At 35.9% G+C, this 5,864-nt stretch overlaps 1 long non-coding RNA gene across 1 annotated transcript; it reads left to right on the forward strand.

Moving 5' to 3' along the window:
• The first annotated feature begins 3,119 nt into the window (after positions 1-3,119).
• On the forward strand, positions 3,120-3,516 carry LOC134200394 (uncharacterized). The gene is made up of 2 exons (XR_009975288.1): positions 3,120-3,261; positions 3,341-3,516. It is a non-coding gene; the product is annotated as an uncharacterized LOC134200394 (long non-coding RNA).
• Positions 3,517-5,864: the final 2,348 nt, after the last annotated feature.

The raw sequence follows: 5,864 nt of genomic DNA on the forward strand, positions 1-5,864 counted from the left end.
TCTATGCCATAAATTAAAAAAAACCTTCAGAATGGCAGGCACGCATTACACCGCCTGTCGCACAAAAAGCATCTCCCAATAACTTATTATTCGTAATCTGTGGTGTTTGATTAAAGATATATCTATTACATTCTATAGATGCCGAGATAACCCTACTTCCGCTACGGAGCACACCAGTCCACTTGTCCAGGTAACAAACAGCACACTTGCGCACGCGCACCAAAAGGATTAGAGGAAAAGATGCTTGAAATAGTTCTTGGGCTCCTCATTCGCTGCAGAGACGGCGAGCGGAACGCGCGCGCACCATCAAACAATCAAAAACATAAATGAAAATAATAATAAAAAAGATCAGTTAATTCACGAAATCACAAGTCCATTCACGCTCCGTCGGGCGACTTTTCGAGTGCAATGACCTTTTGTATCACATGTCAGCCATGTGTGCTTTTTTGCCGCGACCTTCCGAACAGCTGATCGAAATGACGTTCGATCTTTAAAAAAATGTTTAGTGTCAGTTCTGAAGTGGAACAAGAGAATCTAGTGATGTTTTTTTTTAAATTTATTAATCTGTGCAGTGTTTTTGTGCCAGTGTTCTGAACGCGCTCGTTTTTAGTAAGAAGGTAAGGTTTTTGAATGTATTCTTTTTTAGTAGTGACATGTGTTCTGGAGTTTTCGATACATAACAACGATAGTTCGAAGAGAAAGCTTAGAAAACATTATCGCTTCCGTTTCCCAGAAAGGTCGTTTAACGCAAGTGTGAAAAGTTTGCTAACAATAAAAAAAAACGATTCGAAATATGCATCTAAAATAATAATAACTGTGCGTTTAAGGAACGCAGAAAAATAAAGTTTTATTTGCATAAATACTTAGAAATAATTTATGATGAAACGAAACTCTTTCGATAGAAATCCATAAACAAATACCATAGACAGTTTGAACGACATATCTGAACTCGTTCGCGGAAGTGGAGCGAAACGTGACAGTTGATGAAACTTTAGAACATAAGATTTTTCATGATCGTTTTGAAACCGTTTGATAGAGTTGAGCATTAGCTGAGCTGCCAATGTATTAAAAAGATAATTTTGAGCAAACACGACTTTAACACAGAGTTATTTAGTTCCGTGAATACAATCTGTTGTTTGCATTATTTTTAATGGTATTTTACATCCTTATTTTAGCGTTAGCGATTTATTAATTTAGTTTTACAGTTTCTTTAATTTTCTAAGTAATACATTTTAAAAGCAAAATACAAAGGTATATTTTGTTTCACGTTCCGTAGTATAGTAATGCAGTAATGGTAAATACATAATTATCTCAAATCCAAACTCAATTTAATAACATGTTTTTTTTTAATCTTCTTCTTTCACATACATTTCTTTCGCATTTTAACAAGCATTATTTATTCCTTGAAAATAATCTTGACTAGATTTACATTAGTTGCCAGTCTCTTTAGTGTGTTAGATCTTTTCTAAATACTGGCCGTTGTTTTGATAAAACATGTTCAAGGGGCTTACTGTTGAGTCCTGACTTTGAAATGTCAATATTATTACAAAAATCCTGCGCCACCATTCAAACCAGAACGGCAGACTCATCACCGCACAAAAAGGCATTAAATGAATAATGATGAAAATAATGAAAAATATTTTTTTTTACGAGTCTCGTTTATTTAATACGCGATATTGTTACTTCGCCCTGGAAATCAATGAATACAAGGTACCTATTCGGGGTATAATCACACGGGGATATTATATACACTTTAACTGGTGGTAGGACCTATTGTGAGTCCGCACGGGTAGGTACCACCGCCCTGCCTATTTCTGCCGTGAAGCAGTAATGCGTTTCGGTTTGAAGGGTAATATATATATATATATATATATTTATCCTCCAAACAATTAGACGTCCTCTGAAGAAAAAAATGCATTTAAACTGGCGTCCACCTGCTTTTGGCGTCCGCATACTGGACGCCACTTTGATAGCCAGTGGGGTTTACGTCCCATTGGTCCTCGCTAGCCGTAGGAAAAATATCGATAGAAGCCAAATTATTTCTTAAATGGCTGCAATAATATATTAAACAGTTCGCGACGAAATCGTAACGCAGATGTGGCACTGCTGTCGCGCGTATATTGACAGCCGCATATCTCGGGGAGTTCCTGACTAGGGATCCGCGTATTTGGCGTCCACAACTACGACGTTGCCAGCTCGTTTGCAACATTGGATCACAATTAACACACGATATTTAATAGCCCGAGAGCCCGTGGGATCTACCTGTATGTATTTGACCAGACCTGAATTTTCGTACATTGAGACCCCTATACCTACCATGCATGAGGTGGGGACTCACTAAGCTCAAAGTGGTCGACGCGCCGAGCGCTCAGGTAGGACAGGTACCGATTTTGGCGGATTTTAAATCCATTTGACCACGTCTGCCGTTTTGAAATTTTGAAAATATATGATTATTATTATCGGAAAATAAGAATGGCAGACCATTATCGCGCATTTTACTTTGTGGCAGACCACTTTGAAAATGCTAAATTGTATTGAAAATGCAAAATTTTGAAAGTAATTGACTAGATCTGCCATTGATTTAATAATATGTTGTTTATTATAGTCTTAAAAACTTATATTGATCACGGCAGACCTCTACATTGCGTACATACATCAACATATAATAAAATCTTAGCTACTACCCGGCCAGATGTATATTATGTTTTCCGTTCACTGTTTTAGAGGAATATAATTTACTTGCGATTTACTTTAGCAATGTATTTACCGAAATTAATATTTTTTTATATTATATATACTAAACTTCATTAGTTAGACAATAAAGAAGTGAATTTTTTATGGAATAATTATAAATAATACGGTATAATGCTGATCAAAAAATAATTCAATTCCTCATTTTTATCATTCAACATTTAACTTGCCAGCTATACAATGCCAAAAAATCTAGTGATGTAGATGATGGAAGGTTCCAGCTATTCGTTAGCAACTATAAATATTCAGACATCAATAAAAATTATAGAAAAAAAAATAAAAAATTTGAGGCAAGCTCAATACCACCGCATAAGAGTGAGCTTTATCAACAACTTTTGAGGGCCCACTATATTTCTTCTATTTGGAGAAATGCTTACAAAAAGCTACTGACAATAACTTTAGACCCATTGGAGTATGATTGGATTGAGCAGGACAACATATATGCCTTCAAAGGGTTCGAAGGTGACCAACTTCCATATTTTGTGAGTGACTTAATCACCAATGTTCCTGGTAAGTTGATAACAATTCTTTCTCGAACATGTTCAGATGAATTTACGTTCATTTTACAATTTATGTTTTATTTTTGCAGTATTCGATTCAATGGTTGATGAAGACGAGTCGCCTAACGATAAAGATGACTCCGATGATGATGATGATGAATGAAGATTGATATATATATAATATGTAATGCATGCATGATATATTTTTTTAACTGATTTAACACTTTTAAATTTTGTCTTGACGAAATAAAAATGAGGAATTGAATTCTTTTTTGATCAGCATTGTACCGTATTATTTATAATTATTCCATAAAAAATTCACTTCTTAATTGTCTAACTAATAGTTGCTAACGAATAGCTGGAACCTTCCATCATCTACATCACTAGATTTTTTGGCATTGTATAGCTGGCAAGTTAAATGTTGAATGATAAAAATGAGGAATTGAATTATTTTTTGATCAGCATTATACCGTATTATTTATAATTATTCCATAAAAAATTCACTTCTTTATTGTCTAACTAATGAAGTTTAGTATATATAATATAAAAAAATATTAATTTCGGTAAATACATTGCTAAAGTAAATCGCAAGTAAATTATATTCCTCTAAAACAGTGAACGGAAAACATAATATACATCTGGCCGGGTAGTAGCTAAGATTTTATTATATGTTGATGTATGTACGCAATGTAGAGGTCTGCCGTGATCAATATAAGTTTTTAAGACTATAATAAACAACATATTATTAAATCAATGGCAGATCTAGTCAATTACTTTCAAAATTTTGCATTTTCAATACAATTTAGCATTTTCAAAGTGGTCTGCCACAAAGTAAAATGCGCGATAATGGTCTGCCATTCTTATTTTCCGATAATAATAATCATATATTTTCAAAATTTCAAAACGGCAGACTTGGTCAAATGGATTTAAAATCCGTCAAAATCGGTACCTGTCCTACCTGAGCGCTCGGCGCGTCGACCACTTTGAGCTTAGTGAGTCCCCACCTCATGCATGGTAGGTATAGGGGTCTCAATGTACGAAAATTCAGGTCTGGTCAAATACATACAGGTAGATCCCACGGGCTCTCGGGCTATAATCAAAACAATATATTCGCCGTAGGTGGTATTCGCGTTGCGTATCATTAGGAGCCCGAGTTTATTTAAACTTTTAAAAAGTCAGAACAAAGAAAAACGCTCAAAGGAGTCTCAAGGCCGATTTTGATGAAAAATGAAACTGCATAATTGGATTTGAAAAATATCTATATTTCTAGCCAGGAACCGAAATCGGTGATTCTGAAAAAAAAGACACGTTCTGTATTTTTCTTCCTTGTTACCGACACTATCGAATGGTGTAATAATACAAGTGTATCTTTTATTTCAAAATAACGAAGTACGATTCCTGGCTAGGAATATTGATATTTCGAAAATCCAATGATGTTATAGTAGTTTTCTTCAAAATCGGGCTCGAGACTCGTTTTGCGCTCATAATTTTGGATTTGGCCACCCACTTCCACTTGAAAAATACACCTGTATAAAGTTATTTTATTTTAAACATATAGGCACTACTCGGCTCCCGAGTCGTGCCTATGTGTAGCCAGCTCAGCACCCGCTTACCGAGTGTAAATTAAAACACGATGATAAAGCTGCTAAATATGTTCAGTAAATTATTTAAATAAATGAGAAATCGAACACCCAATAGCTTTATACGGACGACCAATAGCTATATACGGACGCTCAATTGGTATATACGGATGTCCAATTCAAATCTAGTGGGATACCCAAGAGAAGTCGATTAAAAATATTTCTTCCAACTGCCAATAATTCCCATTTGTCCCGGGAAAATCTGTGGGGACAAATGGGAATAATCCAATATGGTGCAACACTATTGGCAACAGTATTTCCACCATACAGTAGCTTGTAGCCAAACAGTACTGCCTCACATACTGCCGTATTTTTATAATTAAAGTAAAGTATAATTAAAGTAGTAAAAAAAATTAAGTTATAAGTAAAGTATTTTTTTTTTTTTTTTTTATTGCTTAGAGGGATGAACGAGCTCACAGCCCACCTGGTGTTAAGTGGTTACTGGAGCCCATAGACATCTACAACGTAAATGCGCCACCCACCTTGAGATATAAGTTCTAAGATCTCAGTATAGTTACAACGGCTGCCCTACCCTTCAGACCGAAACGCATTACTGCTTCACGGCAGAAATAGGCAGGGCGGTGGTACCTACCCGTGCGGACTCCCAAGAGGTCCTACCACCAGTGTAAAGTATAATTAGTAGTAAGTATAATTAAAGTAGTAGAAATACGTACTTAACAATTGTTCACGATTGACTTCCACGGTGAAGGAATAACATCGTGTAATAAAGATCAAACCCGCAAAATTATAATTTGCGTAATTACTGGTGATAGGACCTCTTGTGAGTCCGCACGGGTAGGTACCACCGCCCCGCCTATTTCTGCCGTGAAGCAGTAATGCGTTTCGGTTTGAAGGGTGGGGCAGCCGTTGTAACTATACTGAGACCTTAGAACTTATATCTCAAGGTGGGTGGCGCATTTACGTTGTAGATGTCTTTGGGTTCCAGTAACCACTCTACACCAGGTGGGCTGTG

Source organism: Bombyx mori, chromosome 17 (assembly GCF_030269925.1).
Source record: "Bombyx mori chromosome 17, ASM3026992v2".
NCBI lineage: Eukaryota > Metazoa > Arthropoda > Insecta > Lepidoptera > Bombycidae > Bombyx > Bombyx mori.